We start from the raw sequence: 12,079 nt of genomic DNA, 5'->3' as shown, positions 1-12,079 counted from the left end.
AAGGGGGGGAAGGGAAAAAAACCGCAGGAACTCACAAGACATTTTCGTCTTGCGAAGCAAGCCCATAGGAAATTTGTTTTGCGAAGCACCTCCAAAACAGAAAACTCTTTTGTCTAGCGAGTTTTCCGTCTTGCGAGGCATTCGTCTTGCGGGGCACCACTGTAGATAGATAGATATCTTTATTGTCATCGTCCCATACAGAACAATGAAATTGAAAAACTACATAAAACATTCAAAACCCCCTAAAAACTCTGAAACCCCATTTTAAAATACACTATAGTATACTATAAAATACACTATACTATAGAGACCCCTTATGCTGCGTTTAGAAGCAGAATTGCATTTGTGTAGAAACTGTTTCTCAGGCGGCTAGTCCTGGCCTTTATAACCCTGGACCTTCTTCCAGAAGGCGGAAGCTGAAAGAGATCATTTCCGGGGTGCGTACTATCCTGCGCTATCTCTGCTGCTTTCTTATGGCACCTGGCAGCATAGATTTGATCTAAGGTGGGAAGTGTGCACCCAATTATTCTCTCTGCAGTCTTTACAACCCTGGACAACATTGTTTTTCCCCTGGCCTTGCAGCTCCCAAACCACACACACAGCTAGGTATATTCTACTCCCCACTCACTCTTTGCCTCAAGTTCAGCTCTCCATTCATTTACCAACTTCTCAGGTCTACTGGCTTTACACAACTAAATTGATCCTATAGCCTATGGCATAATTATGCCACAGGAGAAAGCTTCTAGGTAACTATAATCCAAATACTGAATGAAAGAAAAATGACTGCCTCACTCATGGCTTATATTAGAGTTCATGACTGCCTAGGAGAACGAAGAGAGATGGTTGCTGGAAGACATCAGATGTTGGCTTGATGGACCACTGTTAAGAACGACGGAAGCTTGTTACAATGTTCTTGATTTCAAAGGCACTGTTTGTACTTCCAGGGAGTGAACAGAAGAGAACTGTCCTTCCATGAAAGAGATAAACTATAAAACATTTGTAATAAATACAGAAAGGTGATCAAATTCTCTGATGGGGTGGCTGTGATAAGTTAAAGATAACATTTAATTAATGAATGAAAAATATTTTTATCGTGGTCTTGCTGAAGCTTGAGACATTTAGACATCCATACACTGTAGCATTCCTCAGCTGCACAAAGTCTGCTTTGCAGAGCTGCATGTGTGCAAGTTTCTTACCTTTGCTTCTCCCTTGCAGACAAGTCTCTTCATGTGCAAGAGGGATTTTTGTTTGGATCGCAATAGGGGAGGGGTTTAATTCCGTCTTCACACCAGCTGCATGTGAAATTGAAAAGCACATTTAATTTCATGTGTAGTTTGGCCCAAAGTACACACTGGAACTGAATTATCTGGTCCTTCAACCCTCCTTGAATATTTCAGATATATAAGCTTCTAACTGAAGATACTTCACTTTTTGAAAGGAATCAGGCTAACTAAATGCATGAATAGAAAAGAAAACCAGATAATTCTAGTACACAAAAAATAAAGGAGGAGGATAAAAAGCCCAGACTTCTAAGCAATCTTGTGAACGCTACTAATAATGCATTTCTAATACACAGAGAAATGAGTAGAGAAGTCAAAATAGCCCCTTGGGCTATTAAAAACAAATCTCAGTGCCTTTTTATCATACATACTGTAGGATTATTGAATGCTTGTAATTAAAGCTGTCTTCATGTTTTCAGTTTTATCACCTAAAAGCCAAACAAACAAAAGGAGTCTGCATTACCATCAACTTAACCGAAGAGCAAATGTTAAATCCCATTTGAGCCTTTCTGATAATAGATATTTTCGTAACCCATATTTAAGCAGGCATGCAGTTGAGCTTTTATGGATGATGTTTAAAGTTTAATGCACAAAACACACAGCTTCTCGTTGCTACAATAATTTAGACATTAGCAAGATCTACACTTGTCAGATTGCTTGGGTAATTTTATGCTGGTGGAATTGTTTCGGAAATGTCAGTGGAGAAAATGGGAGCGTGGCATTGTGTCCAAAATGTATTTTGGGATGTGAAGAATTAGGTGATAAAAGCTGTTGGACTTATAATACCCTGTTCTGTATACCACAGGAACAATTGGGCGTGTGATGTGTGTGAAGTCATCATTATAAAGTATCACATTTTGGGGGGGGGGGAACAAACTTTTATAATTGTTTGGCATTCTGCAGAAATGCATTATTCTCAGTTATAATGTTGAAAAGTCTAAACACATAGTTGAACTGCAATGAATTGGCAACTCTTATGTGGGTTACACGAGGGACAATCCTATATCAAGTTCTCCTGGAATGAGCTGCTTTGAATGCAGTGGATTTTTGGCTCAGCCAGCATTAAGTCTCTAACCACGGCTCAGCCAAATATACACTTGTTGGTGTCAAGGAGAAATGTAGGTACAAAAAGGAGAACTTATGGATGCCAAAATAGAAGTTTGGAGCAAGTACTCTTTGGTGGGAGAACCACAGCAGAGATAGAAAATCACAAAATATTCAGCAAAGCATGGTGTGCTGGTCCCGGGGGGTTACCGTGCGGCGTGATCCGAGTCCAGTCTGAGGTCGAGGGTGTGGCATGGAGGCTGTCTGTCAAGGCTGAAGCGGGGTCCAAGGCAAGCAGTCGGGTGTGGTCAGGAACTCTGGCAGAAGAGCAGGACAGGGTGCAGGCAGGAACAGGCTACCAACAATGTTGATCCCGCAACTTGGGACTGGGGCTGGCTGGCTTTTATCTGCCCCGAGGCATAGGGCGGCCCCGGTCCACAGGTGACTCGCCTCTCCTGGCCTGGAGGCGAGCACTCCTCCTGCGAGAACTTAGTTCCCTCTGCCTCTCTGCCCTGAGCCTCTGCAGCTCAGGAGAGGCTGGAGGGTTACCAGACCCAGAGGCAACCTCACCTTCCCCTGACGGGGCTGAGAGTGGAGCACCTGCAGGCAATGGGTCCTCGATCACCTCCGGAGCCAGAGCAGATTCAGCTGGTGTCTGCTTCTGAGGATCCGGCACAGGTGTGGGCCCTTCAGGTTCAAGCCCCAGCCCCAACCCCGGCTCAGCTGGTCCTGGAGGCAGGGACTCCTGTGCAGGCTGGGATTCCTCAGGTTCAGCCTCTGAATCCGATTCCCAGGCCATCACACCTGGAAATAGAGGCTCTTAAACCTTTAAAATATGCCCTTGTGAGTTCTAAAACTTCCCTCTTCAGTTAGCATAGGAAAAAAATACATCACATATTTGGTAAGTTAAAAAATGATTTACTTATAAACTCTCCAAAGGTCAGTTTCAGGTGCTTTCCCATAAAGCATTCAGAAAATGTTGCACAGGCAATAAAACTTGATTAGTTCCAAACTTCCTAAATAAGAGTGGCTTGTTAGAGCCATGCAGACTGAACTTGGAGCAACCAGCTCAGACCTCTTGACTTGCTGAGCTTCTCTGGTGGACTGAGGTACAACAGTAGGCTTGATTACCTTCCTCCTAAGGTGAGGGGGAGTGACCTAGCTAAGTCTAGCAGGACAGCTTACTCTATGGAATTAACCCCTTCCTGAATTAATTAGACTTAAGCATGTTGGTTATGTGAGGCTGGTTATCCCCCAACACTAACATAACTTGTTCACTCTGGCTCAGCCAGGGCTCAGTTGCCGAACTAAAGCTGGTTTAAGTCAAAATGGAAGTTATACTCAGAACAGAGCATGTTCACCTTCCGAAAAGAGTTCCAAAACCAGAACACTCATTTCTGGGTTTGAAGTGTTCAGGTTCCAAGTAGTTCGAGAACTAAGCTCTTCGAAAACTGAGGTACCACTGTATTTATTTTTCCCCTGGTGGTGATTTTCTTGAGTCAAAATGAGAGTACCCTTAAACATATTTTTTTTTAGAAAAAAAACACTGAGTTATACCATAAAATTATATATCAATTGAAAGATAATTTAATGAAGAATGTAATGAAGGATTATTTATTCTGACAGCAGTCATAAAGAAGAAACGTGAAACACACAGAAAAAATGAGATATATAGGTTAAATTGCCATGTTGGCATTTTGTGATAAATAAGTGGGTTTTGGGTTGCAGTTTGGACACTTTGTCTCTAAAAGGTTCGCCATCAATGCCCTGAATCCACCTCTGGAGTATTCTCCAGTGAATATTGTAGAATTAAAATTTGTGTCGATATGCAAAGAATCACACTGGTATTTATTGTTTTAAACTGCTCTTGGCTCCCTTTATGGGCCATGTGATACAACCTCCTTTGAAATGCATGATACGAGCAACTGCATATTTGTAAGTTTGCCTTGTGTCAAAAATCTCCATGCCCATGTTTTCAGTAACTAGAATATGAGGCAGAGGGGACACCCACACACTTTTTAATAATGTGGCCCTGCATTTATAATCTAAAATTGCACAATCACAATAACTAAGTGTCATGCAGGGGTGGGAAAACACGCCAAGTTCAACTTCTCTCTGTTCCTCCATCTTAAATCTAGTTCTTCACATTTCCACATTTAAAAAGTCCTCATGATATACACATTTTGGGGTGCAATTTCCTCTAATGTACACATTGCTGCAAGGCATTTGCCCCTAGTATAAGGCATTGCTTTTATTTTCACAAATGTATTCATTTATATGCACACTTTACCATAGTATATGCGTTTTTTTACTTGGCTGGAAAACTGCACTGCAAACAATTGGAGAACTGTGGATTTTGAAGGGTGGATGTGTTCGGCCTTGCATATTGTGGACTGAATCAAACTGCTCTACCCCTAGGACTTATATCTGCATTTTACATTTGCTCTCAGAATGGGTCTTTACCATGAATATCTTTGTTCTTAGGGTTTGGGTTTTGTTTCAAATGTATTTGATGCCTTTGTGTTCTGTTTTAAATAATCCTATGTGTAATTTGCCTTGATATGGTTGTTTGGAAGGCAATTAATAAACCAATGGTGATAATCATAAGAATACATCTGGGATGAGGCTGGCTTGAAGTCCAGTTTGTCTTTGTTTAGAAATCAAGCACTGGGTTCAAGTGTACATATTTGAGCTTAACTGTTTTTCTTTTATATTCCAGACATGAAAACACTTTCTGGAATCTGAAATGGATTTTCCTGTGTGCTACAATTAGTTCCGGCACATGTATTATGACTTCAGGAGATGGATTTTTCTTGCTGCCTTTTGATGAACAGCACATTATTGAGAAACTAAACAAAGTAATAAATTACATTTAGCTGGTACAGTTTTTTCTCCAGCAAAAATACATTATTTATCTCCATTTAAGAATGTTTTAAAATACAAATGAGTTTCTAAATCTTGTTTAATTACTTCTGTTTTGCAGAGAGGCCCTTCTAAAGAGAACAGCTTATTGCAAAATAGAAGTTAAAAAAACACACTTTTAAGTTCATTGATTTTTTCAATACTTGCTGCATTTAGTGTTATCTGTACATGCTAAATTAATAAATGCCTGTCCATTCATGTTCCCTAAAGAAAAATGGTTATGATGGTCAGCAGGTGACATTTATATGAACTTAATAAATGCATTAATTTTGTAATCATGGAGGCCTTGCATATTGTTAAAAGGTTTTGCTTTCCAGAATATGCTGTCCCTAACCATACATTGAAAAGATTCATACCTATTCCCTGGCTACGCTTTTAATACAGTCTGAGAAAGTATTAGTACCACTCTGCTCTGTCTTGGTCAGACCACACCTGGAATACTGTATCCAGTTCTGGGCGCCACAAGTTAAGAAGGACATTGACAAGTTGGAATGTGTGCAGAGGAGGGCAACCAAGATGGCCAAGGGTCTGGAAACCAAGCCTTATGAGGAATGGTTGAAGGAGTTGGGCAAGTTTAGCCTGGGGAAAAAGAGACGGAGAAGAGATATAATAGTCCTTTATATATTTGAAGAAGGCTATCTCACGGATGATGGAGCAAGCTTGCTTTCTCCTGCTCTGGAGGGTAGGACTCGAACCCATGGCTTCAAGCTACAAGAAAGTAGATTCTGATACTTACCTGCGGGGGGGGGGGGAGACACCTTGATCATGAAGGAGGTTTTCCCAGGGTGAGGCTCATCCACTGCACTGTGGGTGTGGTGACCCCTGCGATTTCCCCAAATGCGGGGACTGCGTTTTACTGTGATAACTGGTATGCAAAAATAAAAACAGAAATAAAAGTACTAGAAAAAATACAGCTTGTTAATTTTTTTGCGATTTTAAAATAATAAAATAAAATAAAATAAATAAAATAAAATAAAATAGGAGATTGCGACTAAATGTCAGGAAGAACTTTTTGACAATAAGAGCTGTTTTAAGTTGAACAGTCTGCTTCGGGAGGTTGTGGTCAGTGGCGTAGCATGGGGGGGCGGGGGGGCGGCCGCACCGGGCGCAACATCTGGGGGTTAGGGTTAGGGGGCGCAAATCCACGGGTTAGGGGGCGCAAATTACTTGCCTTGCCCCGCGCGCTGACAACCCACGCTAAGCCACTGGTTGTGGTCTCTCCTTCCTTGGAGGTTTTCAAGCAGAGGTTGGATGGCCATCTGTCATGGATGCTTCAGCTGAGATTCCATCATTGCAGAAGGCTGATTCTTGAAGTCCCTTCCAGCTCTACAACTCTATGATTCTAGAAGCAGGCCCTTGTGAGCAAACTGGCCTGCATTATCCCTGCAATGTATATAGCAATCTTGGTAAAGAGCAGGAATGGGAAACTTCATAGCCAGGGCCAAATGCACCCCCACAATCCTCTCTGGCTGGCCCCTAGGACTCTCCGCAAGCCTCTCTTACTGGCCCTTCTTTGCTCTCCCCTTGAGTGTTTTGGGTCAGCTTGCAACGTATCCCTGAACCACGACAATACTTCTTGGCTTCCTGGATGGAGAGTTATTGGTGAGTGTGCGCTGAAACTAGCCTACTGTACAAAAGCCAAGTTTTACTTTATCTGTTCCCTTTTGCCTCTGGCCCTTACACCTCTGGCTTGTGGCTTCTGGAAGGCTGCCCACAAAACAATAAATAAATGTGGACCTCCGGTTGGAGGAACTTCCCTGCTATTGGTGCAGAAGGACCAGTAATGAGGGCAAGTGACGTTGCGTTTCTTTTTTGCTTGCTCGCTTCTCCTCCCGGTGAATTGTAATAATTAATAATTAAGGGTTTCCTGGGGCAGAAGTCTGGCATGAGCTGTTGTGTTTATATATGCAGTGCTGCCTTGTGCTTGCCGTGGTGCTAGGAAGGCTGGAAGAATCAGCCTGTACAGTGGTACCTCAGGTTAAGTACTTAATTCGTTCCGGAGGTCCGTACTTAACCTGAAACTGTTCTTAACCTGAAGCACCACTTTAGCTAATGGGGCCTCCTGCTGCTGCCGTGCCGCCAGAGCCCAATTTCTGTTCTCATCCTGAAGCAAAGTTCTTAACCTGAAGCACTATTTCTGGGTTAGCGGAGTCTGTAACCTGAAGCGTATGTAACCTGAGGTACCACTGTATTGGAGATTCTGTATGAGTGAGGTGCACATATGAGTGGAGATGTAGCAACTTCAAAGAAGTAATTTGGGCCAGAGGAGGGTTGCAACACCTTGATATTATACCCTCCAACATGCCTCAGATGAAAATAGGGACATGCCCCCTGCCCCCTGCCCCCTGCCCCCTGCCAACTGACCCTCTTTGTCCCCCCATTTTTTGTCCTATCCCCCCACAGAGTATTTCCACCGTTACTGCACCAATTCGACACAGCACCCACTCCCTCCGCAATCCTGAGATAACCCCTGGTGGCGATCACACAGGGTCCCCGGACGTTTCACCATCTATTGATCCCTGTGCCACCACTTTATTTCTCGCTGCCACCACCCAGGCCCTACCTGGTGCAATACTGAGTCCTGTCAGGGTTAAATTGGAACATAAACTTCTGTTTATTTATTGCTGTTTAACAAGCGTGTGGTTTCATAAACAGTATCGGTCAATTACATTCATAGGGTGCCTATCCTATAACTTCCGCTACCTGCTCTCACTCACTAAACCACCTCTCAGATATTTACTTGTCTTCCTAGCCCCTAACTGTTCCTGACTCAGCTTATTTCACTACACTAACTCAACCTCCCCACAGACTCTATCCCAATTCACTCCCACTCCAACCAACCACCCAACTCCCAACCAACTCATTTCTTTGCCCCTCCCAGAGCTGGTTTTATAGTCCCACTGACTCCACCCCCGGGTCCTGATTGGGTAACCTGTTTAACTATTTCAACTCCAGCATTCTCATATGTTAATGTCACACCCCTTAATACTGATCTTATTTTATTCTTTGGTAGATTTACAAATTTAGAATCCTTCCTACAAATAAATTGAAGAGAGGGGCAAGATTAGACACAGATGCACAAACAATTTTTTTTTAAAAAAAATCAAGAATCCTTGAGCTCTTCTCCTTCTTTCTTCCCACCCAGGGCGGCCCTGCCCTCTGCCTGCACCTCAGAGCTGCCGCATCATGTGGGGCTGGGCATCTGGCCACAGCCTCTCTCCAGCAGCTGTTACAAGCTGCCCAAGGGAGTAGGCCAGTGGCAGTGGGCATGGAGAGGCAATGGAGAGGCAACAGGATGCCTCAGCTCCCTGAGTTTGGCGAAGCTGGCAGGGGAAATAGGGACATTCAAAGATCAAATCAGAAGCCAGGATGGCCTTGGTCCTGTATACCTGAAGGAGCATCTCCATCCCCATCGTTCAGCCCGGACACTGAAGTCCAGCTCCGAGGGCCTTCTGGCAGTTCCCTCACTGTGAGAAGTGAGGTTACAGGGAACCAGGCAGAGGGCCTTCTTAGTAGTGGCGCCTGCCCTGTGGAACACCCTCCCAGCAGATGTCAAGGCAATACTTTTAAAAGACAACTGAAGGCAGCCTTGTTTAGGGAAGTTTTTAATGTCTGACGCTGTATTGTTTTTAATATTTTGTTGGAAGCCGCCCAGAGTGGCTGGGGAAACCCAGCCAGATGGGTGGGGTATAAATAATAAATCATTATTATTATTATTATTATTATTATTATTATTATTATTCATTCCAGGACTGTTCCGGGAAAATAGAGGGTATTTAATTGGAGGGTATGTGTTATGTGCAGCAACCCAAGGCGGTTTCAGTGAAAGCAAGGGGCTAACACTGAATAACTTTTCATCACATATCCAGAAAGCAGCCTGGCCAGTCATGCTGCCTGGATATCTGCAGTTACTTGTTTTACATTCTGAGCAAGAAAACTACTTCCTGGCGACACTGTGCTCAGTTTGTTTTATCGCCGGGCATTACCAGCTGAACAAATTCAAATTCCAAACTCGACGGTTACAAACTTTGACAATGTCTCTATCCTGAAATCACTGCTGCTGAAATGTGCACATTCATGCTTAATTGGTTTCATCATTGCTTTTCTTTTGCTGTTGGATCTTAGCAGAGGAGGCCGAAGCCAACAGCAGTCTGCTTTGCTGAAGATCAGATATGAGCCACTTCTCCAGTGGATGGGGAATTGCAGATGGGTTTTTCACAAACATCTCAGGAAAAGGAAAGCAAACATGTCACATTATATTTATGAAACTCTGATATCCCAAAGTGAAAGCTGCCGTTTCTTGCTATTGTCACACAGCAAGCGCTGCCTCTTATGAGGCCTGTGTGAGATTTCAAAGATGCTTTGTATCATTAATAAGCTATGCATCATTCCCAGATGGAAAAGCTACTGCTTTGATGACCAGACTCACAGGTGAATACATTGTCAATAACCAAATATGCTGAGGAACTCAAACTCTTCCAAGAAGTCAGCCATAGTTTACATAGTGAGAGCTGAGTGCAGTGCGAGGACCAAAGGTTGACAAACTACCCCAGAAGGAGCACAATGTATTTCCCACCAGATGTACTACCCATCTCCTAACACCCCATACACTCTCAGCTCTCACCTGTGGCTCCTAGAAGCTGTCAGCATGTGACGGCAGCAACACTTTGAGAATGACTTCAACTGGCCGGCTAAACCAGGTGAGGGTAGCTGATTGGTCTCAATGAGTTAGGGCCTTCTCCTGCAGGAGAAGACAGGCTCCGGCAAATTGATCGGATGAGACCAATACAGTGGTACCTCGGGTTAAGAACTTAATTCGTTCCAGAGGTCCGTTCTTAACCTGTAACTGTTCTTAACCTGAAGTACCACTTTAGCTAATGGGGCCTCCGGCTGCCGCTGCGCCACCGCTGCACAATTTCTGTTCTCATCCTGAAGCAAAGTTCTTAACCCAAGGTTCTATTTCTGGGTTAGCGGAATCTGTAACCTGAAGTGTCTGTAACCTGAAGCGTCTGTAACCCAAGGTACCACTGTAGTGCATCTAATGGACAAGAAGGTGGTTGCTGCACATGCTGTAGAGGGGGCAGATGGGGCTCATCCACCTGGGAAGGCAACCCATCTAGGAGAAGGATCCTAAACATCCGCTGCCTTGTAAGATACCTTTGGGAGAATAAAAGATTAAGGAGTAAAGCCTACACAAATCAGGAGTGGAGCCCCAAGGATGGCTGGATGGCACCTTGCACGGCTCCTTCTGGCAAGTCTTGCGGCCAAGCACGTGCCAGATGTATTGCTCTGCTTTCCTTTGGACCACATCAGTGAGGCTGGGGTGTGTGTGTCTTTCTGCAGGGCAGTCCAGGACCTCCATACACAATGTCCAGGCTTGGACCCTGGGGAGGTCACGGATGCTACTAACACAGCAGTTTAACTTCACCCCCAGAGGTGCAATCCATTGTCTGAGACAGTGCTGGATTTACATATAAGCTAAACAAGCTATAGCTTAGGGCCCCAATCTCTTGGGGGCCCCAAAATTTTTTAAAGGAAAACACCCCTGGACGTACATTTCCAAAATATAAGATAAAAAACAAATAAAATAAAACCTACATACAGCAACAGTGTTTTGTGTTGTGTAGGCTCCTATGATGTAAGTAATGGGCCCTGCTTGCTAACCTGCTCCCTAAAATATCACTGGTTTATATAGGGTGCCTACATTCTGCATGTGCAAATGGCTTTAGATACCTATTAGATCCATAAATTACCATATAGCATATATTCAACACCAAAACCAGCAACAATTTGTTGTTGACAAAGGACAGCTGGACATATAAAGGACCCCATTACCTTCAGTAGCTTAGGGCCTCATCAAACCTAAATCCGGCCCTGATTGTCTCTCAAGGTTGATGGATGCCTACATGTTTACATAGTCTACTCTACAAGAGAGTATGGGTGGTATCCAACTGATATATCTCAACAGTGCAAGGATTTCCACTTGTGACACATGACTTTCCTCTCTCCTTTACCAATGCACATCCCATACCCTCCCCAAATCTTCTCCAAAGGATTGGAGGAATGCGGATGCAGAAATCCTTGCATTGATGGAAGGCATTACAGTGGTACCTCGGGTTAAGTACTTAATTCGTTCTGGAGGTCTGTTCTTAACCTGAAACTGTTCTTAACCTGAAGCACCATTTAGCTAATGGGGCTTCCCACTGCCGCTGCGCCGCCACCGCACAATTTCTGTTCTCATCCTGAAGCAAAGTTCTTAACCTGAGATACTGTTTCTGGGTTAGTGGAGTCTGTAACCTGAAGTGTCTGTAACCTGAGGTACCACTGTACTTAGTAGTACTTTGCACTGTTTTAGATACTAGAGCGAGGCCTCGTGGTGGAAGAAGACATACATTGCATACCAAAGGTTCAACATTTAGTCCCTGATCCTTCCAGTTAAATAAACCTTAGGTAGCAGGGTGATATAGATCAGTTTATATGATACAATTATTCAGTGCATTTGTTTATTTTGCGGTATGTATTGGAGAGAAGGACAAATACTTGCTGAAGGCTTAGTCCTGCATGAGAACAGAAAAACTCAGTTACAAAGGAGGTTGACACACTCATAGACACTCAATCCTTGCAATATGGCATTTTGCATAGCAATGCTTCTGTGTGCCTTCACCTTCATTTCAAGGAAGCTCATGCAGGAAAACTTCCCCATGAATCCTTTGTCATAATATCCATTGCAAAATACATAATAATTATTTATGTGCTGGTAGTTGAAGCGCTAAAGGTTTGGTCCCCCCCCCAAAAAAAGTTCAAGCTTCTCTTTTCTTCCTGCATCCAGATAA

General features: G+C 43.6%; 1 long non-coding RNA gene across 1 annotated transcript; it reads right to left on the bottom strand.

Annotated features, from left to right (window-relative positions):
* Positions 1–1,537: 1,537 nt before the first annotated feature.
* On the bottom strand, positions 1,538–5,971 carry LOC309348156. Its single transcript, XR_014159245.1, has 2 exons — positions 5,603–5,971; positions 1,538–1,708 (listed from the first exon to the last, which is right to left on the bottom strand). It is a non-coding gene; the product is annotated as an uncharacterized lncRNA (long non-coding RNA).
* Positions 5,972–12,079: the final 6,108 nt, after the last annotated feature.

Source organism: Podarcis erhardii (genome assembly GCF_964252035.2).
Source record: "Podarcis erhardii genome assembly, chromosome: 8".
NCBI lineage: Eukaryota > Metazoa > Chordata > Lepidosauria > Squamata > Lacertidae > Podarcis > Podarcis erhardii.
Note: the sequence above shows the minus strand (reverse complement) of the source record. Positions and strands in the feature narration are given on the sequence as shown.